Source organism: Nyctereutes procyonoides, unplaced genomic scaffold (genome assembly GCF_905146905.1).
Source record: "Nyctereutes procyonoides isolate TBG_1078 unplaced genomic scaffold, NYPRO_anot_genome, whole genome shotgun sequence".
In the NCBI taxonomy this organism is placed as follows: domain Eukaryota; kingdom Metazoa; phylum Chordata; class Mammalia; order Carnivora; family Canidae; genus Nyctereutes; species Nyctereutes procyonoides.
In genome coordinates this window covers 38,722,953-38,747,038 of record NW_026575159.1, presented here as the reverse complement: position 1 = coordinate 38,747,038, position 24,086 = coordinate 38,722,953, and positions in this window count along the sequence as shown.

The window sequence follows — 24,086 nt, the reverse complement described above, 5'->3', positions numbered from 1 at the left end:
ACTCACATCCAGCAATTAAGGCATTGTACCACTACAATTTTAAATGAGTTGGAGCTTTTTTTGTCTGTCTCTCTGTCCCCACTTCTCATGAAACTTTTATTCTGTTGAGATCCTTTTTATCCTGGAGGGATATGAAACAGAGTTTGACAAATTGAGAAATGAGCATAGATAGGAAAAGTGGAAAGAAAAAAACTCAACCCCCACACAATACCACCCCACTTACACAGTAAGACTTAACAAGTCTGGTCTAGGGGAATGGGAACACTGGCTTGAAATGAAGTTTTAAGTTCAGAATTTTATAGGAATTGGTAGAATCATTATTTTAAAATAATTTTAATTATTTTTTGTTGTTACAGCAATTCTAGGTTTACAGAAAAAAAGGGGGGGGGGCATGGACAGTTCCCATAAATGCCCCACTTCCACAAACACACAACTTCCCCCAATATCATCATCCCACACTAGAATGGTACATCTATCACATCACTGGACCTGTTTAATACTTCATTATCACCAAAAGTCCATAATTTACATTAGTGTTCTCAGTTTTGTACATTGTGTAAGTTTTGACAAATGTCTAATGACATGTGGCCACAATTATAGTATCGTACCAGGGTAGTTTTGTTGCCCTAGAAAATGCTCTATGCCCTGCCTATTTACCCCTTAATCCTCCCTACTCTGGGCAATCACTGATCCTTTTATTGCATAGCTTTTCCTTCTCCAGAATGTCACATAGTTAGAATCATATAGAATATAATTTTTTGATAGGCTTCTTTCCCTTAGTAATATGCATTGAAGTTTCTTTTATGTCTTTCATGGCTTGATAACTCCTTTCATTTTAGTGCTAAATAACATTCCATTGTTTGCAGGTACCACAGTTTATCTATTCATCTACTTAAGACATCTTGGTTACTTTCAAATTTTGGAAATTTATATTAAATCTGCTATATATACTCAAGTACTGGTTTCTATATGAATATAAGGATATAAACTTCAGTTCATCTGGGTAAATACCAAGGAGCACAATTGCTGGATTATATGGTAAGAGCATATTTAATTTTGTAAGAACCTGTCAAACATTTTCAGAATGGCTATGCCATTTTACATTCTCACTAGCAATGAATGAGAGCTCCTACTGCTTCATGTCCTTGTCAGCCTTTGGTATTGTCAATGATTTAGGAGACATATTTATTACTGATCAGAAGACATATCACAAGGGAGTGACTAGAAACTCAAGAGTCTTCACCAAAATTTCTTCTAGAAGTATGAAAAAATTAGCTTCACTAATTAATATAAATGGAAAAGAAGAGATAATAGTCCTTACATATTATATTTTAAGGGTGGTGCTTATATATTTTATTACAAAATTAAGATATTTCTACTACACGTATTTCAAATTGCTTTAAATTTAACACAATTTGTTTATATGCTTCAGTGGAGACTTGTAGGCTGAATTCAGCCTGCCATTTCATGAATTTGGGGACATCTAACAGTGTTTTCCTAAGGTGGACTTAAGGATATTTGTTAGTTTAATTATTTAATTCAAAATTTATTAAGTAATTTACCTAAAAAATGCCAGGCATTATACTAAAACTGGAAACAAATATATGAATAAAACATGGCTTTTGTCCTTAAATAATATATTAGTCAAAGTTGTTTTGGTTAAGTGTGAGAGAAACACCACTCCTACTGCTTAAACATAAATGAGAATTTATTGCTTAAATAACTGGAGTCAAGTAGTAGAGCTTACTTAGGACTTCAGGGTTCTTTTACATACCTTTCTCTGTTTCTGTTAAATTTATAATTTCTTTGTGTACTGTCCTAGTCACCCTTTGCCTCGATGCAAATGAATTCCATCAGGATGGTAAAGGTGACAACATTGTTGCAAAAATTCTGGAAATACATCATTTCAATTTATTTATTTTTTTTTAATTTTTTATTTATGATAGTCACAGAGAGAGAGAGAGAGAGGCAGAGACACAGGCAGAGGGAGAAGCAGGCTCCATGCACCGGAAGCCCGACGTGGGATTCGATCCTGGGTCTCCAAGATCGCCCCCTGGGCCAAAGGCAGGCGCCAAACCTCTGCGCCACCCAGGGATCCCCATCATTTCAATTTATAATCCCAGAGAAAGAAGGAGCTTTTCTCTCTCTTAGCATGTGCTTAAAAATCTGACTGAAAAAAAAAAAATCTGACTGGACTGGCTTATCTCTGCTGCTTTTTATGGAAAAAAAGCAGTTCTTCTACAGTTAGAAGATGAGGTTTTTGTTAAAGAGTGAAATGATTATACCTTTCCAGATAACTAAAAGGACTCACAAGACTACAAGGCGATTTGAAATACATGTAGTAGAAATATCTTAATTTTGTAATAAAATATATAAACACCACCCTTAAAATATAATATGTAAGGACTATTATCTCTCCTTTTCCATTTATATTAATTAGTGAAGCTAATGTATTGGAGTGTGTCTTAAATACAATTACCAGTGTCCTTAGAAAAGAGGAGAGGACACAGAGAAGTCCATGTGAAGAATGAAGCAGAGATTGGAGTGATTTTCTACAAGCTAAGGAAGGCCATGAACCGTGAGGAGCCATCAGAAGCTATGAAAAGACAAAAGGACTCCTCTCTAGAAGACTTCGGAGACAACATGTCCTTTGTTGTCACCTTGATTTCAGGAATGGCTGAGAAGTATCTTAGACTTTTGTTGTGACAAACTGCTTTTTGCAAAGGACTTCCCACATACTCTAAGAACATACTACCTGAACCTTGTCTTCACTCTTCCTTATGGCTCTCATAAGACCTCTGTCCATACTTCTTTATTTTATTTGCTTCTCTTAAAGCCTAGACCCTATTCTTCTTTATGGAAATGTTTCTCATTAATAAATAGTCTCTCTACTGCAAAAGCCTAAATAACATCATTTAATTACCCAGTATATTTTTATTTCTTATAATCCTGTCTAAGGCACATTTTGTTATAAAAGCATCAGAGTATAGAATCTGAATTTAAAAATAAATAAATAAAAACAGAGGAGAATAAAAAAAAACAGAGGAAGTTGCAAAATGATTTCCTGAACTCAGTAAGCAATTTATTTTTATTTCAAAGTGAAAAAGGCTCTGTACTTATCTCTCCATGAAACAAAATGATGTGATAAGAAAAAAAAATCACTTGTATACACAACAGCTTGGCCCAGGTTGCTAATGTAGACTATTGGGAAGTTACCTGAATGTAACTGGGTAATATATAGCAGAGCCAAGAAAATGGGTTTGTAGTATCTTTTTACTTTCTTACAAAACACAGAAACATAACTATACAGTCACAAAAGCTCCAATGATTCATTAATAACATAATAAATATTTATTTGATTTAAAGAAAAAAATATGCATCTTCCATATATTAAATGTTTTCTGAAGAAAGATATATTTAAAAAAAAATCCTCTTTGATTCTTGAATAGTTTCATGACTAGTAAGAGAAGAAAAAGAAAGGAAAAATAAATACTTTCATGAATATTATGAGAGGTTTAAATAATGATTAAATAATTTTAGCAGAGAGCAAGTGGGATAAAATGATAGAAACAATTACGATTTTACAATATACAGGCCGTGCCATTGCTTTTTTGAAATGCATATTTACAAAGAATTGTTTGGATCCTATAGAATAATTATAAATATTATTAAAATGATTAGTTTAAAAGCAGTGTGTGATAATTATTCCTTTAAGTCTTTGATGTCTCATTTTGATGATAAAGAATGACAGATAGGCAACTTCTACCTTTTTTTGGTCTCACATTTCGGGTTTCAAATATTTTTTTTTATAAATTAATTTTATTGGTGTTCAATTTACTAACATACAGAATAACACCCAGTGCTCATCCCGTCAAGTGTCCCCCTCAGTGCCCGTCACCCATTCACCCCCACCCCCGCCCTCCTCCCCCTCCACCACCCCTAGTTCATTTCCCAGAGTTAGAAATCTTTATGTTCTGTCTCCCTTTCTGATATTTCTCACACATTTCTTCTCCCTTCCCTTATATTCCCTTTCACTATTATTCATATTCCCCAAATGAATGAGAACATACACTGTTTGTCCTTCTCCGGTTACTGTGGCCAAGTTCAAAAAGGGTGTTGCCTGAGTTCTCCTCTGGGATTTTGATGGAATCTTGTCTCACATTTAGATCTTTCATCTATTTTGAGTTTATCTTTGTGTATGGTGCAAGAGAGTGGTCCAGTTTCATTCTTCTGCATGTGGATGTCCAATTTTCCCAAAACCATTTATTGAAGAGACTGTCTTTCTTCCAGTGGATCGTCTTTCCTCCTTTATCGTATATTAGTTGACCATAAAGTTCAGGGTCCACTTCTGGGTTCTCTGTTCTGTTCCATTGATATATATGTCTGTTTTTGTGCCAGTACCACACTGTCTTGATGACCACAGCTTTGTAGTACAACCTGAAATCTGGCATTGTGATGCCCCCAGATATGGTTTTCTTTTTTAAAATTCCCCTGGCTGTTCGGGGTCTTTTCTGATTCCACACAAATCTTAAAATAATTTGTTCTAAGTCTCTGAAGAAAGTCCATGGTATTTTGATAGGGATTGCATTATACGTGTAAATTGCCCTGGGTAACATTGACATTTTCACAATATTAATTCTGCCAATCTATGAGCATGGAATATTTTTCCATCTCTTTGTGTCTTCCTCAATTTCTTTCAGAAGTGTTCTATAGTTTTTAGGGTATATTTTGAGAACCATTTGAATGGTAAATGGTTCTCCAACCTTTTATTTTCAGGTTGTAGGTGTCCTTCTGTCTAAAATGAGTCTCTTGTAGACAGCAAATAGATGGGTCCTGTTTTTTTATCCAGTCTGAAACCCTGCGTCTTTTGATGGGGTCATTAAGCCCAATCACGTTCAGAGTTACTATTGACAGATATGAGTTTAGTGTCATCATGATATCTATTCAGTCCCTGTTTTTGTGGATTGTTCCACTGAACTTCTTCTTAAACGGGAATTTTAAGAGTCGCCCTTAAAATTTCTTGCAGAGCTGGTTTGGAGGTCACATATTCTTTCAGTTCCTGCCTGTCTTGGAAGCTCTTTATCTCTCCTTCCATTTTGAATGAGAGCCTTGCTAGATAAAGTATTCTTGGTTGCATGTTCTTCTCATTTAGGACCCTGAATACATCCTGCCAGCCCTTTCTGGCCTGCCACGTCTCTGTGGAGAGGTCTGCTGTTACCCTAATATTCCTCCCCATGAAAGTCAGGGACTTCTTGTCTCTTGCTGCTTTAAGGATCTTCTCTTTATCTTTGGAATTTGCAAGTTTCACTATTAAATGTCGAGGTTTTGAACGGTTTTTATTGATTTTAGGGGGGGATCTCTCTATTTCCTGGATCTGAATGCCTGTTTCCCTTCCCAGATTGGGAAAGTTTTCAGCTAGGATTTGTTCAAATACATATTCTGGCCCTCTGTCCCTTTCGGCGCCCTCGGGAACCCCAATTAAGCGTAGGTTTTTCTTCCTTAGATTGTCATTTATTTCCCTTAATCTGTCTTCATGGTCCCTTAATTGATTGTCTCTTTTTTCCTCAGTTTCCCTCTTTGCCATTAACTTGTCTTCTATGTCACTCACTCGTTCTTCCACCTCGTTAACCCTCGTCGTTAGGACTTCTAGTTTGGATTGCATCTCATTCAATTGATTTTTAATTTCTGCCTGATTGGATCTAAATTCTGCAGTCATGAAGTCTCGTGAGTCCTTAATGCTTTTTTCTAGAGCCACCAGTAGCTGTAGAATAGTGCTTCTGAATTGGCTTTCTGACATTGAAGTGTAATCCAGATTTTGTAACTCTGTGGGAGAGAGGGCTGTTTCTGATTCTTTCTTTTGAGGTGAGGTTTTCCTTCTAGTCATTTTGCTCAGTGCAGAGTGGCCAAAAACAAGTTGTATTGGAACACGGGGGAGTATCACTGGTCCGTCCAGCTGGTCTTCTGGGGGAGGGGCCTGATGTGCTGATTTTCAGGTGTTAGCACTTGGGGGAGCTGCTCTGCCCCTGCCTGCTGCCGGGCTCAGCGGGGGTTGTTTACCCCGTGGGGCCCCAGGAGGACCAGCCGCAGTTGCTATGGCAGCTCTGGAAGCCTGGATTCAGCCTCCACAGGAACTACGGGGCTCGGGGCTCTCGGTTCTCCGTCCGCAGGGCCTGGAGGCTCCGGGGCGGGGCCGCTGATCTGCTCAGCTCGGGGCAGGAGCGTCCTCGCTGTCCTGGGCCCTCCCGGCCTCTGCCTGTCCCGGGGGAGGCCGGATCCTGGGCTGTGTCCCGGCGCCCTGTGCTCCGGGGCCTGCGCTGTGGGATTCGCGCTCCCGCCCCGCAGCCCCCTCCGTGGAGCCGCTCCCGAGTCCCTCCGAGCTGCTCCGGTCGGTCCTGCCGTGCGCGCTGCAGCCCTTAGGGAGCTCGGCGCACTCTCCCGGGGCGCAGGTGTCTGTTAGTGTCCCTGGGAGCCCGAGGGCATCCCCGCCCTCCTGGGTCCTGCTCCACCTCCCTGCGAGCCCCTTTCCGCCCGCCCGGGAAGGTTGGTGCAGCTCCTGCTTCTCCGGGACGGGGCTCTCCTGTCCTGGGGACACTCGCCCCGGCCTCAGCCCGGCTCCTCGCGGGGCCCCTCCCCCTCGGAGGCCTTTTGTTCCTTTATCTCTTTTTCCCCGTCTTCCTACCTCGATAGAAGCGCGAACTCTTCTCACTGTAGCATTCCAGCTGGTCTCTCTTTAAATCTCAGGCCGAATTCGTAGATTTTCAGGATGATTTGAAGGTTATCTAGGTAATTTGGTGGGGACAGGTGATTTGGGGACCCTGCTCTTCTGCCATCTTGCCCCTCCTCTCCTCTCGGGTTTCAAATATTGCCTCCAACTTCTCCAACCTTCAAGAAGAGACAATTTCTTTTTCTTTCTTTTCTTTCTTTTCTTCTTTCTTTCTTTCTTTCTTTCTTTCTTTCTTTCTTTCTTCTTTCTTTCTTTCTTTCTTCTTTTTCTTTCTCTTTCTTTTTTTCTTTCTTTCAAATTTTATTTATTTGTGAGAGGCACACAGAGGCAGAGACATAGGCAGAGGGAGAAGCAGGCTACATGCCGGAAGCCTGATGTGGGACTTGATCCCGGAACCCCGAGATCACAACCTGAGCCAAAGGCAGATGCTCAACCGCTGAGCCACCCAGGTGCCCCTAAAATTTACCATTTTCAAAAATTCACACAGGATTGTAGTTCCACATAATTTCTATAGGAACTGTATTGGTCAATTTCACAGTATGTGTAACCTTTCAGTAAGGTGAAGAAATCTCAGTATTTAGGATAGCAGGAAGATTTTAAGACAATACATATATGAGCAGCAATTTTTGCAATAGTAACAGCAATCTCCCAGTTACTCTATATGGATGGCAATCTCCCAGTTACTCTATATGGATGTTTAAAGATAATGATCTTACTATATAGGTAAATACACTGCTTTTAAAACTCTAGCCACTCTAACTGAATAGTTATAAAAATAGGTTACTTGTTTATTAGGCAGAAGTCTAACAACCAAGCAAATTCTGCTTGACATTTCAAGTAAGCATTCTGTTGGATCTCTGCTCATGGTCCATTCTCTTTCCATTGAGGTGACACATTAGGATGATAAAAGACTTAAATCAAGTAGGTTGCTTGCTACCCTTGAATGCTAGCAAATATGAATGTAGGGGTAGCAAAATAAATGATATTAGATTGGACTCACATCAACAAAACAATACAAAAATACACTGGGCATTTAGAAAGGTTGTTTACTTGGGTTACTAATTACCTAAGTTGAAGCTCAAGGTTTCCTAATGTTCTGTCTTATATCAGGGAAATGCATGTTCTCTCCTTTGTCATACTCAAGGAGTATGCAAGCAGCACTTAGAAAACTTATATTGAAAAAAAGAGATGAAGGAAGACACAAGGTTACCTTTTGTATTATTATATCAAGCAAAATATTCAGCACTTAAACCAAGTGAGTTTCTAAATGCCAATTTGAAAACCATGAAAAGTCTTCAACAAATATATTACAATCAAGAAGAGTAGGCTAAATATTTTTTCACATCATTTACCAGTGATTGTTGTAAATGTACTTCCACCTTAATTAATAAAAGATGATTTCAAAATGAATAAATCACAAAGGATTTCCTTCCAGCACTTGGCCTAATGATGAATAAATGAAGACAAGAGAATTCTATTGAAACATGAAAACTTTTTTTCTTCTTAAAGGTGAGCTAAAGTAGTTTTTAAAAATACACAAGGAAAATATGTTTCACTGAAAAGAAAAATCTTCATTTACTATATTCGACAATAAAGCTAAGAGAAATCTGTGGAAATAAATTCTCTTTAAAGACTTCTTTATTTGTAGTCATTCTGATGAATTGATTGAGGACAATAATATTTTCCCCTATGGGTTTAAAATATTAAAAATAAATGCAGTTAATACAACAAAGTAGTCAGCCAAGTGAAATAGTCAGTGTTATAGAATGGTGAGATAGCAATAATCACAACAAAGTTTTAAAATGGGAAGGAGGTAAAAAATGCAATTTACTGTTGTGTTAAGGGGGAATTTTATATACTTATTTAGTAGAATGTGTCAGCATATTTTAGGCACCCACATATATTTCGATGTTGAGACTAACTATTCAGTTAAAGGGAATGTTTTAGGAAAGAGAGATGTCCTTGCCACTTTATTAGTGTCCAGTACTATGATTGACTGAAGGTGAAGAGAGCATTATACTTGGAATACTGAGGTCAAGCTTCAGTCATTAAACTCTTGGTGCTCTTGTGCATGCACATCCCAAAGCTTTCAATTCCTTTGTGGGAAATAAAAAAGACATTTAAACAGAAGATCTCCAAGGCATCTTCTGGTGTTAATTTTTGCTTAAAAAAATCCTGTGGCATGACATCAAATAAAAAGAGAAACAAAGAAAGTTCTACAAATCATAAGAAACCCACACAACTTTGTATGGCATCTTTTAGTTATAGGAGTTTTCAAATTTCAACAATTACAAGAAGATTGTCAAAATAAATTAAAGCAAAACAAAACACGTCTACTTCTTTAAACATAGAAAGAACAGAGAGGAGCTAGCATGACAGTGTTTTCATTCTATTTAGCTGAGATAGAGTTTCAAATAAAAATAGGGAAGTGATGGGTTGAGTTGACTTGAGAAGAACTGCTGATAAAAAGCTATCATCCAATGTATGATGAAATGTCACAAAGAAATACACAGGCTCAGTATCAAAGTCAGAGAAACTCAAACTCAATATCACAGTTAAACTTTCTATATCATTTTTCAAAGAATAAGAGAACATAATAAATCAGAATACTGTAAACATTTTTCACTAGGCATGGATTGAAAAGCCTTTTAAAGGTTAATTAGCTACTTCATCTTTCCCTATTTCAATGACAACAGTTCCTCACAAAAATAAAAGATTTCAGGTATTCAATTTCAAGTCTTCACTTTGTGGTTCATTGTATTTAGAAAGTAATATACTTGAACAAAATTTTGAATTTGGTAGAACTTCTCAGCTAGCCAGCTGCATGTGTGTAATTTGAATCATTCTACGTACATGTGAAAAATCCAAATTTTCACATAATTCTTCTGTACATGATACACTACAAGGGTTGCTTTTGGGGCGAAAGTGCAAATAAAAAAATATTCTTTGTTGTCTCTGTCTCTTTCCCAATCTGAAACATAACCTTAATATGTCTATTGCATTACTGACATAAATTATTGAAAATTGATAGACTTTAGCTGGGGTAGGCACTTTTCAATAGTTCCATCTTTTCAACAATACTTATGTCATATTTAACCTGCTGAAATCTTTCCTAACCAGAAATTGAATCAATCCACTTAATGAGACAAATATAGATTCAAGCTCGGAAAGGTCTATAACTTTTTTGAAATACATTCACAATCTGTAACTATAAGGAAAATAATATTTTATCTTCTAATTTACACTCTGTCTAGTATAATTAATGAAACAACATCTTCCAATAGAAGTTTTTGTTGAATTTTAGAATGTAATTTATTTCTAGTCATGTTAAGTTTTAAATGACCCTGCATTGTAGAACTACGTAAGTAAATAGAATAGATTATAGCAGATAAAATTAATAGAAATATGAGAGGATTCAGTGGTTAGCATTTTGGCAACATAACACAATTTTATTGAGACACAATTTTAAACCAATACAGAAGCTTGTTGTATATATTTCTGATCTGCAGGTGAATTTTATTGTAGTCTAGCAATGTAGATGGTTTCCTTGAATCAGAATGAGTCAATCTTTAATTTAACCCTGGACTATCATTTTGGGAAGCTTTTATGCAATTTCAATATGATTTTTTGCCCTTCTCAAAAAATATTCTTTAAAATTCTAAATATAGAAACACTGGGAGATCATATGGAAGAATTTATCAAAGCACTTGCAAGAGACACAAAGTTTATTAAATTTCATTTCTTTTTGAGAATTGAAATTTCTGAACTAAATATTCTAAAGTAGTATAAACTAAAAAAAACTGTGCTACAGAATTCTTGGGGCCCTTTTAGCAGAAATACTGAAGCAACAGTAACATTTCTCTTCTATTTTCTTCTATTATTTATTTTCCAATTTTCTATTACCTTATCTTTCCTTAAAATACTTGTTTTTGCACCCAACTATTTCCATTATAAATATATATACAAATATATCCAAATTCACACACACCCACACACACAATTTCCCCTACAAATTAACTCATATGACCATCTTCTTGATTTCCTGCTTGCTTGGTTAGCTTCCTATTTTGCCTTAGTGGAAAATATTGTACCTTTTATTTTATTTTTTTTTTTAAGCAAAAGATATAGCAAGTACATGGTAAAGCTTCGGTTGAGGGAAAATGGTATCTTCCATAGCAGAATATACTCCACCAGAATGTAAGCTCTATGAAAGGCAGGAATTTGACTTTTACAGCACTTATGCTCATTTTACCATTTATACTAAAGGTGTTCAACATGTCTTACCCAAATAATTAGGGAATTTGGGCCAAATGTCAAGGGAGAATTATTTTTATTTTTCAATTCATACAGTAATTAGTAGATTCACTTTGTAAGGCAATAAACAAATTATCATGTCTTAAGTGACAGACATTATTTAGAAGGTCTTTTCTCCAATGCTATCTTATTTTCTACTCATGAGGATAACAAATTTAACTCTTTGCTAGGAATCTTTGTCTTCATGAACTGCTTCATAAGTCTGAGAAATACTGCAGGCCCCTGGGGTATACCTGCAGGGGTATATTCCATACCCCTTTAAAATAATGTGCAGATAAAATATGTTCATCTGTGGTCAAGGTCTGTAAACAGTAACCCTTCAGTGTTTCCCTATGTTTAGGACTACTCTCTTCCCTTATTCATACCTAAGAGATTTAATAACAATGTTTCTTTTATCATTTGAATACAAAAGGTAAGCCTTCCCTATTCTCTGATTGAATTATTACAAAATAGCAAGCTTGTAAACATTTTCATAACACAGCTAAAATATACAGAAGATTTATATTCCCTTCCTCTATAACTTTTATATATCATGGTGACTGAATAGCCTAGGCCATATTTTCCTCATAAGAGTCAGCAAGCTCCATATGTTCAGAGCTAAATAAAATATTGCCACATGGTGAATGGCCAAAGGTCCCTTAGGTCTGTTTTAACAGGATTTGCCAAATATCCTTGGCATATCTAGTGTTAATGCAGGTACTACTCAAGGTAATGTGTTTTGCCCTAGGTTTCCCAATTGTGTTTTTTTTTTCTTTTTTTCCCTATCTGATGAAAAGTATAGCAAAATTCTAATTTTGGATTTTGTTTTTGCTCCAAAGAGACCATTTAATTGGATAATAGAAAACCATTAGATTTAGGAACTTAAGATAATGATCTCATGCGGCAGGAAAATCTCATGATGTAAGGAAGTAACATATTTAATCTCTTCCTGATCACTGATTAGGATGGCCATTAACAAACATTGATTTGAATGTAATAATGTGTCATATAGCCTCTCTTAGAGCCAATAACATTCCCCTTTGTTGACATCTGGTGTTTTACATGCTATTTTGATGATTTACCGATTATATCTGGAGTATAGCACAAGACTCTGCTAGCACATTGTTTTGTATAAGCCTATTAAATAGCTGAAAGTGTTATATTAAGATATATGGACAGTTTATTGCGTTTGGGTATAAAAAAGCAAAAGGTTTGTGGATATCATAAACTGATTCTCAAATTTATATGAAGTGAAAATAGACCCAGAATAGCCAGAACAACACTGAAAAAGAACAAAGTTGAAGGACTGACATGATTCAACTTCAAGACTTCTATAAAGTTATAATAATAAGGATAGTTTAGTAATTCCACAAAAAAGGGCAAATAGACTAATGGAATAAAATAGTCAACTGACCTTAGACAAAGGAGCAAAGGCAATAATGAAGCAAAGTCTCCTTAACAAACGGTACTGGAAAATGTGGACATCACATGCAATAAAGAGTCTAGACACAGACCTTATACCTTTCACAAAAAAGGAAACTCATAAATGGATCACAAATCTAAATGCAAAATTGTGAACCTCCTAGATAGCAACATAGAAAAAAACTAGATGGCCTTGGGTATGGCAATGACTTTTTAGATACAATGCATAAGGCACGATCCTTAACAGAAAAAATTGATAAGCTGGACTTCATTAAAATTAAAAATTTCTGCTCTGTGACAGGCACTTAAGAGAATGAGAAGATAAGCCACACTGGGAGAAAATATTTGAAAAAGACATTTCTGATAAAAGAATATTCTGCAAAATACACAAAGAACTCTTAATATTCATCAATAAGAAAACAACTTAATTTAAATGATGAGCAAAAGGGACGCTGGGTGGCTCAGCAGTTGAGGGTCTGCCTGCAGCTCAGGACATGATCCCAGGGTCCAGAATCAAGTCCTGCATCAGGCTCCCTGAGGGGAGCTTGCTTCTCCCTCTGCCTGTATCTCTCTCTGCCTCTCTCTCTGCATCTCTCATAAATAAATAAATAAATAAATAAATAAATAAATAAATAAATAAATAAAATCTTTTAAAAAAATAATGACCCAAAGATGTGAACAGGGACCTTACCAAAGAAGATATATAGATGACAAGCAAGCATAGAAAAGGATGCTCCACACCATATATCATTAGGAAAATGTAAATTTAAATAAGATACCATTAACATCTATAGGAATGTCCGTAATTAGGAACAGTAACAATACCAAATGCTGATGAGAATGGTACAACAGAAATTCCTATTCATCGCTGGTGGGAATGCAAAATGGCACAGCCACTATGGAAGACAGTTTGCCAATTTCTTACAAAAATAATGATTCTATTACTATATAAGCTCCAGTGATTGTGCTCCCTGGTTTTACCCAAAAGATCTGAAAAGTTATGTGAATGCAAAAAATGCACATGGATGTTTATAGCAGGTTTACTCATAATTACAAAACACCAAAGCTGCGAATATGTCCTTCAGTAGGTGAGTGGATAAATAGACTGGGTATATCAAGACAACAGAATATTAGCCAGCATTAAAAAGAATAAATCATCAAAAAAGAATGGGAGAAACTTTAATGAATATTATTAAGTGAAAGCAATCAATTGAAAACATTATTTACTCTGTGATTCCAACCATATGACATTCTGAAAAGGCAAACTATGGAGATGGTAAAAATATTAATGGTTGCCAGAGTTTCGTTTGGGGAGGGATACATAGATGGAACAGAGAGGATTTCTAAGCAGTAAAAATACTCTAGGTATTATTATAATCATGGATACATGTCATTATACATTTGTACAAAACTATAAAACATACAACATCAAAAGTGAACTGTAATGAGTGTAAACTATGGACTTTGGGTGATTATAATGTGTCAATATAGGTTCATCACCATCATCTCTGGTGAGGGGTGTTGATAATGGAGGAAGATATGCATTTATGGGGTAGGGGACATATGGAAATCTCTATACCTCCTTTCATTTTCCTATGGACTTAAAACTGCTCTAAAAAAAGTCTTAAAGAAGTCAAAGGGTTTGATTAAAGGAAATTTCATTTGAAAAAAAAAGAAGCAATATGCAAGAAAAATGTTTAAAAGTCAGCTATTCTGCAAGACCCATTTCCATAGATCATCTATGAATAAGCCTTTTAAACCTGTTTTTGCTTTTTTTCAATGAAACGATCTATACTACTGACTTTCATATATGAATAAACTTTGGATGCACTGTTTTGTATTTTGAAAATGTTGATTTCTAAGTTATTCTTTTTTTTTTTTAATTTATTTATTTATGATAGTCACAGAGAGAGAGAGAGAGAGAGGCAGAGACACAGGCAAAGGGAAAAGCAGGCTCCATGCACCGGGAGCCCGATATGGGATTCGATCCCGGGTCTCCAGGATCGCGCCCTGGGCCAAAGGCAGGCGCCAAACCGCTGCGCCACTCAGGGATCCCATTTCTAAGTTATTCTATGAGCAGTTATATACTGCATATATTAAAATGTGTTTAATATAGCTTGAATATATTCATAGATCTATGGATTTTTAAGTGAACCACAAGAAGAGAAAAATATGTATATTTCAGATTTTGGGATTCTCAGGAAAGTGATTGGAAAATATCTTGATAGGTCATTACTGTGTGTAGAGATAGGCAATTCCCCCTGCTGTGACTGCCATAAACAATGCTTCTAACCATCTCATGAAGTTGGGCTATCTGTACCTACCAGGTATCTGAACACATGTCCAATAACATACTGAGGCAGTTATAAAATTTCAACCAGGCTGCACTTTATTTTTAAGATAACCACTGAAGCTTATAATTACCCATATGTACTTCCAATTTAATGAAAAGATTTCATATAAATTAAAAATATGTTTATAGACATTGTGAGTTATTGGAAAGAGACTGTCTATAATAAGTAGATCTAATTTTAAATTCTGGCGTAATTTTAATTTGCTGTATGATCTTGGGAAAATAACACTTCTTTGACCTCAGCTTTTATACAGATAAAAGAGAAAGTAAAAATTAGCCAACTGATTTATGTTAATTATGAAGGGAGATAATGCATTTTAATGACCTTAGGACAATCGTGCTCAGTATACAATCATTTTCATTATTATACCTTTAAAATATTTTTCTCTAATATATACTTTTTCAGTATATATTACTTATATACTTCAAATATATATTATTTCTTGTAGTATATTATTCAAGTTAGGAAGTCTATCTTAAAAATACTGATGTGTAATTATTTAGGCAATGATCATTCTAGGCTTTTTTTTTTTTTTAAGATCTAATTTATTTATCCATAAGAGACGCACAGAAAGAGGCAGAGACACAGGCAGAGGGAGAAGCAGGCTCCCTGCAGGGAGCCCGATGTGGGACTGGATCCCTGGGCTCCGGGATCATGACCTGAGCCAAAGGCAGACGCTCAACCGCTAAGTCACCCAGGCAACCCTCTATGTTTTTTTTTGTTTTTTGTTTTTTGTTTTTAATTTTTATTTCAGTTATCACCTACACATATTGGCATAAGCTGAGTTTCTGATAGTATTCCCCTACCTGCTTACTGCATTATCACCACATTTTCTATGGTACCTAACTAATTCTTTCAAATCGTATTTTTCCAGGGATCCCTGGGTGGCGCAGCGGTTTGGCGCCTGCCTTTGGCCCAGGGCGCGATCCTGGAGACCCGGGATCGAATCCCACATCGGGCTCCCGGTGCATGGAGCCTGCTTCTCCCTCTGCCTGTGTCTCTCCCTCTCTCTCTTTGTGACTATCATAAATAAATAGAAATTAAAAAAAAAAAGAAATCTCAAATTGTATTTTTCCAAATTGCTAATGCTGACATATCTAATGAAGATCATATTCTATAGCAATTTCAATGACAAACATTGAAAGAGAGAAAGAACCTGAAAATAAATAACCCTTACACTCAGCATTGCCTTTTCCCTTATATATGATTTTGTCAAAGTTAACATCACTGTTAGGCACTTTTAAATAGATAAGGATTGGGTGTCATGCCTGCTTATGGCTTGACGTGATAAGATTTTAATTCCAAAGACCATGTATATAATGATATATATTTATTCAAGTTTCTGTGTATATATAAACAATTTTGTATCTTCAATATATTATCAGAAGCTTCTTTGTTTTTGAAGCATATGATGTTAAACAGAATTTACCACCATTAAAGTTCAACTGGAAATATATTTAATATGTTATGCAAAATGCCCTTTATTTCTAACCTATTTAAATTCTCTAAAATAGAAGACTCAATATATTTTTCTACCTGAAGAAGAGAGAGGTTAGGTGACACAATGAATTAACGTTAAGGCTGTCTCTTTTCATCTCTGAAGATCTGAAGGTCACATTTACTTATACTGACTTACAAATGGGAAGTATAGTGGTTCCAGAAATCAGCCATATACCACACAAATTACCAATCATGGAGATCTACACTCAGAAGCATTCCAAAACAACCAGAGAAAATGTCACAGATTAAAAACAAAACAAAACAAAAACCCACTAAGTCTTTACAAGTTTTTTGTAGGAGGCATGATGAGTTCTAACTGTATTTATTAATGCCCTCCATAATGTTATATAGTGATAAGGCTTAGTAATCCTTTTTCCATTTATATTTTTCTTTTTGATTTATTGAGAAAACTAAGAAACAAAAAAACCCAAGTAAGCTAGTCAAGGTCAAGGTCACAGAGTAAATTAGAGCAAGACTCAGAGGGAGTCCTTAGGTGCACTGAATCTCTTTGTCAGCGTTAGTGGAATCACTGCAATACACTGAAATTATTTGCTTTGTTGATTTCTCTATCACCTCATGTCTTCTGAGCGAACATGTAAACTTTTAATGTTTTAATGCTTACTTTTAATTAAGTTTTAATGTTTATTTTTTCTTTGTTTTGATTTATTTAAATTACTGCTGTATTTTCATGTCCATTTATATAGTAAAATGTTCATAGAATATATAACCATGACTATTACCAAAACAAGCAAAAAAGGGATATCTTAAGTAGTTTCAGGTACATAGCTTTAGGTTATATCGTGTATCATAAGCCTGGAGGTTATTTTGTTTTTCTTTGAACCCTGAAAAATATATTTCCTACATTTCCTAGTTTCTCTTCTTTGTGGCTCAGAGAATCGTAAGGAGGATCTGGTCAAGCAACCTGGCTTAGAATATGGTCTGTTGGGTGCCTGGGTGGCTCAGTGATTGAGCATCTGCCTTCCGCTCAGGTCATGATACCAGGGTCCTAGGATGGAGTCCTGCACTGGGATCCCTGCATGGAGCCTGCTTCTCCCTTTGCCTATGTCTCTGCCTTTATGTCTCTCATGAATAAATAAAAAAAATATTTTTTTAAAGAATATTATTTCTTTATAGAGCTGTCTCAAGTATACAGAGGATTGGGAATAATCTCTTCTAAACATAGACTTTTGAGACTGGCCTAGGAAGTTGAGTGGTAAACCAGAGAAGGTGATGCTGAATCTTCAAACAGATGCTCATGACGCCCAATGTTCATACACCACAGCCAATGACATCTCATCCCTGTCTAAACCCATACAACTACCACCATGAGATTAAACAGAGCGCTCTATTCCTTCCACACATTTTTTTTTCTAGTGGGATATTTGCTTTGTAATACACTTATTCTTTTCTTTAATGTGCTATCTTTTGTTCAATCAAGTAGACGGGACAGTGAAACTTATCTTGTATCCATTCAATTTCAAACTTTACGTGTGTTTCTGCTGTTTAATCACTTCACTTCAAATGGGAAATTGTTTGAAGTATGTAAGGCTATCATTTTTAATGGTGTTCATTTTATTTATAAGAAAAATTTGTGTTCACTCGTCTAAAAAGTTACTGTACAACAATGGTAATTACAAAAATATTCACGAGAAGAGGATATGGTACTTGAAAATATATATTCAATATTCACATATCCATAATATGATTTTATATTTATAAATGGGAAATAACAATTTTTCATAGTACAAAATAACCTGAATAAAGCTATTCCCTATATTCTTAATATGAATGAATGAGTGATCTTGAGTGATCTTTTTTTTTTTTTTTCCCACTATAAAGGGTATAACTACAAGTTAAGCTGAGGTGGAAGGAGGTAGATGATGATGATGGTGAATGATGATGAAAAATAAGGAGATAGATCTATCTATCTATCTATCTATCTATCATCTATTATCTATCTATCATCTATCTATCTATCATCTATCTATCATCTATCATCTATCTTTTTGACCACAATTTTATTTTATTTTATTTTTTTTTGACCACAATTTTAACACCTCTATATTTCCCACACTTTGTCTTGTCCTATTAATAGAGTCTCTCTCTCTCTAGTCTACATTTTTAAGTGTCAATCTCTTCAAAAATTTTTACTTCATGCCTACTTTGTCTTACTTATTATTTTCTCTGTCACATTTATCAGCTATAAACATAATTTTCTAAAGACCAACAGATAATTCTCTAAGTGATACCCCCACCTTCAGTTATTTGCTCTTCTATCACTGGCTATTTTCTCAAACTAGACACATTGTATAACCCCACATCTTCAAAGCATGGTCTTACTTCCAGACTGTTTCTGAACGTTTTTATTGGTTTGTTTTTACTCTTTTTCCCTTTATATATATACAGAAATATTGTTTAAATTACATATAAAAATGCAAATTTTAAAATTCTTAGTGTATTCTGCCCTGAAATAAGATTATATTGAAACCGATATCTTAAAAATGTAAATCCTGTTACAATAATGTCCCCGACCCATATCCTAACAATATATTTATACCTATAAAACTCAAAGACACTGCAAACACTCATAGGAAACAAGATGCACTTATTTCTAGCATGGCTAAAACAAATTCTCTTAAGACCAGAGCCAGATATATTGTACTGTGATTCTTCCACTTACAAAATTGAGAGGATGCAAAATCTCTAAATTTCTAAATTATTTTTCATCCAAATTACATTCAGTATTTATTTGAATTGTGTTGCTACCCACCAAAGTGATTTGTTTTCACTGAAATGAAAATAAGAAACTTAACACAGAGAAATACATTTATTTGATTTTTTTCTTAGATTCATAGCCAACATTGTAATTGTTCTTTAGTTCTTTTTTTCAATGTTTTCCTAGTGTTACTAGGAAATAAAGAGATAAGATTTCGACACTATATACGTCTTCATTTGTGATCTTTTGTTCAGTCACGCTATAGGCTATCACAGTCATGTTATTCTGACTTTTAGACTTTACATCTCAGATTTATTTAGCATACTTTTCCCACTGTTCACAAATATTGGTCCCATGAGATTTGATGAAATATACATAATTTCTAATGTCTAGCAAGTTCTTTGACTTTTAAGTACATTTGTATCATAAAACTACTTTGCCTAAACTTTATATTATTACATCTGATGATGTTGAAAAATGTAAAGTTGATTACAAACTTTTCAGACAATTTCAGATGATCTGCCATTTTTAAAGTGGGTAAATTAATTTGCCTGTTTGTTTCTTTTTTTCTTAGAGAAAATTTAGTTGTTTATTCAAATATATTTATATTTACATTCTATTGAATTATTTATTCACTGAACCTGTCTGTAGGAGTAAGTTGGTTTTTTTTTTTCCTTTCTTGCCAAATTAGAAATTAGAGCTATCCCTTTTAAAAGTTCCTTTCTGAATCTTCTAAAACTCTTTGCTTATGGTTTAAAAGGATCATTACTAGCTTTATAAGGACTCCATTTTTTTAGCTTTTGTTTCTCTAAAATACTCATAATTAGGTGTATATAATTAAGTCTTTCATTAAAATTGTCTTAATTGCTTTTGTTTCAATAAAAATGACAAACAAATACTTGGAGGCTGTTTAATGCCTTAATTATTACCCCATGAGTTAAATTACACAGTAACGACCAGATTCATAAAATATTTTATGCACCATTTCCTTCAGGACTTTAAACATTTTCCTCAAACTAGAGATTTCTGAGCAAAATACAAATAATTCTGATTTATAATAATCCGTAGAGAGAATTTACTTTTTCCTTATATATTGCACTATATGCTATGCACAACTTCAGAGGAACAATTCACTGATAATGAAATATGCTATGGCCTAACAAATTACTATGATTTTTTTTCTTCTAAATTATAGAATGTTGCAGACAATGAAAAGATAGGCTTAGGCACAAGCATCAATAGGCATGTCATTTGGTGTAAATTGTGTCAAAATTAGATTAAAAGAACATCTGGGCAGCCTGGGTGGCTCAGCGGTTTAGTGCCACCTTCAGCCCAGGGTGTGATCCTGGAGACGGGGGATCGAATTTCATGTCAGGCTCCTTGGATGGAGCCTGCTTCTCCCTCTGCCTGTGTCTCTGCCTCTCTTTGTGTCTCTCCTGAATAAATAAATAAAATTATAAAAAAAAACAACAACTCTAGATTAAAAGAACATCTGAGGATGTCATAGCAGAACTACATTGTCATCATGCAGGTTAGATTTCATAAGCATTTACTCAAGTTGGGAGGTTCAGAAATGCTGGAATGAAAGACAGTACCCTTTGCTTTTGAATTCCATTTGTACTGAATTATCGGCTATTACTAACTGATTCATTTTCTCGTCTCGTGTTTTTCACATCCTTATCATCAAAAATTACTAGTTTTCTATATTATTGTCACTGAGCTTTGCAAGATGACTGGCTAACATAAGTAAGGTTTCTAAATTATCTTTTCCAGTGAGCTTGTTTCCATTTTAAGAAGACTCTTCAATGTTTCATGTCAAAATTGGGACTGTTTTTGAGAATTTCTTATAGGCTGGTAGAACTAGTAATCTAATAGAGTGGAATTATTAAAGTAGTTAACAAATAATAAAACAAGAATTTCCATGAGCGTGCCTCCTCCATTCTTTGCCCCTCCCATTTTATTTTCTTTACTTCCTACCATTACCTAAAAATCATTATTTATACTGGAATGTAAATTTACATACAACAGGGATTTTTGTTGTTCACTTTTTTAGCCCCAACAACTACCATAGTACCTGACATAGTAGAAATTTAATACTTTTGTATGTCAAATAAATGCTTCCTAGGCACAAGACCATAGGGCTCAGAAGTTTAGGTGCTCAAGAAGAATGTTATTTTCATACAGTTCATACCAATGTGTTTCTTCCAGTTTTACATTTTATTTTATTTATTTTTTATTTTTTTAATTTTTATTTATTTATGATAGTTACACACACACACACAGAGAGAGAGAGAGAGAGAGAGAGAGAGAGAGGTAGAGACACAGGCAGAGGGAGAAGCAGGCTACATGCACCGGGAGCCCAACGTGGGATTCGATCCCGGGTCTCCAGGATCGCGCCCTGGGCCAAAGGCAGGCGCCAAACCACTGCACCGCCCAGGGATCCCTAGTTTTACATTTTAAATCTTGTTTTATATGTTTATAAAGTTGTGTTACTATATTTACCATCTAAGTACTTCTCTTCCCCCAAATACATTCAAATGTTAACTTTCTAAGTCAAATATCACTCTATGAATTTGTATTTGCAGTGTCATTTAATGAACCAACTAAAAATACTCATTTCTCCTCATTCTCTAGGTTTAAAGAAACCTTTGTTTTTCTTCTATGCAACATTGAGGTTTAAAATTCTGGTGACAAATGTAGGAGATTTAGAGCCAGAAAAACTTGTGTTTGAGTCTGAGCTTTATCCCTTGCTTCCTGTATTATATTGGGAGTCTGTTTACCATCCCAAGAGCCTTAGTTACATCTTCTGTAAACTGGAAATAATAATCCTGTTCAAGCCACATCACAGAATCAAGAGGATGAAAAAAACTTTGAAATTGCTTTATAAACATTAGAGATTTATGCTTTTGGTTTTTTTCTATCAAACCAAGTTCTAAAACATTTCTTTGAAATATTATTATGTAAGAAATCTTCAATTCTTGCATCCAATTCAACTATATTTGTAAATGGGATAGTTGGAATATTAAACTTAATACAGTCAAGGGCTCTAATTCTGTACAAACATTTCTGCTAATGTCTTTAGTATCATTTCATAAAATTTTGCCAAGTGCTGTTTGGGAATATCAAAGAAGGTATGGATTTTTCTGGAAAAAAGTTTAAAATTTATTCTGGAAAAAAGTGAAAATGAAATAAAAGGGGGTTAGATAATTCAGGAAGAGTGTGAGAACAGTAATTTATCTATCCAGCATTTTCTCAACCAAATAAATAATTTTTAAAATCCTAACAACAAAAAGATTTTAAATACAAAAAATCAGAGCTGGAATCTAAGGGTTGGTATATCCAAATTCCATAAATTTTGAGGAATTTCAGATTGTCATTGTACATATAATAAATGATTAAGAAAAGTTTATAAGGAGGGGCAAGATGGTGGAAGAGTAGGGTCCCAAAGTCACCTGTCCCCACCAAATTACCTAGATAACCTTCAAAACATCCTGAAAATCTACGAATTCGGCCTGAGATTTAAAGAGAGACCAGCTGGAACGCTACAGTGAGAAGAGTCCGCGCTTCTATCAAGGTAGGAAGACGGGGGAAAAAGAAATAAAGAAACAAAAGGCCTCCAAGGGGGAGGGGCCCCGCGAGGAGCCGGGCTGAGGCCAGGGCGAGTGTCCCCAGGACAGGAGACCCCCGTCCTGGAGAAGCAGGAGCTGCACCAACCTTCCCGGGTGGAAAGGGGCTCGCAGGGAGTTGGAGCAGGACCCAGGAGGGCAGGGATGGCCTCGGGCTCCTGGGGACACTAACAGACACCTGCGACCCAGGAGAGTGCCCCCAGCTCCCTAAGGGCTGCAGCGCGCACGGCGGGACCCAGAGCAGCTTGGAGGGGCTCGGGAGCGGCTCCGCGGAGGGGGGTGCGGGGGGGGGTGGGGCGGGAGCGTGAATCCACCAGCGCAGGCCCCGGAGCACAGGGCGCCGGGACACAGCCCAGGATCCAGCCTCCCCCGGGACAGGAAGAGGCCGGTAGGGCCCAGGACAGTGAGGACGCTCCTGACCTGAGCTGAGCAGATCAGCGGCCCCGCCCCGGAGCCTCCAAGCCCTGCAGACGGAGAGCTCAGGAGCTACTGCAGGAGCTGACTCCAGGGCTGCAGAGCTGGCCCCGCCACTGCAGTTGTTCCTCCTGGGGCCTCACGGGGTAAACAACCCCCACTGAGCCCTGCACCAGGCAGGGGCAGAGCAGCTCCCCCAAGTGCTAACACCTGAGAATCAGCACCTGAAAATCAGCAGGCCCCTCCCCCAGAAGACCAGCTAGACGGACAAGTTCCAGGGGAAGTCAAGGGACTTATGGTATACAGAATCAGAGGATACTCCCCGTGGGTTTTTTGTTTTTGTTTGTTTTTGTTTTTGTTTTTGTTTGTTTGTTTTTTGCTTTTTGATTTCTGTTTGTTCCCCCCCCTTTTTTTTCCCTTTCTTTCTTTTTCTTTCTCTTTTTCTTCTCTTTCTTTTTCTCTTTTCTTTCCTTCTTTCTCTCCTCTCTTTTTATCTTTTTCCCATTACAACTTGATTTAGGTCACTCTGCACTGAGCAAAATGACTAGAAGGAAAACCTCACCTCAAAAGAAACAATCAGAAACAGCCCTCTCTCCCACGGAGTTACAAAATTTGGATTATAATTCAATGTCAGAAAGCCAATTCAGAAGCACTATTATAAAGATACTGGTGGCTCTAGCAAAAAGCATAAAGGACTCAAGAGACTTCATGACTGCAGAATTTAGATCTAATCAGACAAAAATTAAAAATCAATTGAATGAGATGCAATCCAAACTAGAAGTCCTAACGACGAGGGTTAATGAGGTGGAAGAACGAGTGAGTGACATAGAAGACAGGTGATGGCAAAGAGGGAAACTGAGGAAAAAAGGGACAGACAATTAAAAGACCATGAAGACAGATTAAGGGAAATAAACGACAGCCTGAGGAAGAAAAACCTACGTTTAATTGGGGTTCCCAAGGGCGCCGAAAGGGACAGAGGGCCAGAATATGTATTTGAACAAATCATAGCCGAAAACTTTCCTAATCTGGGAAGGGAA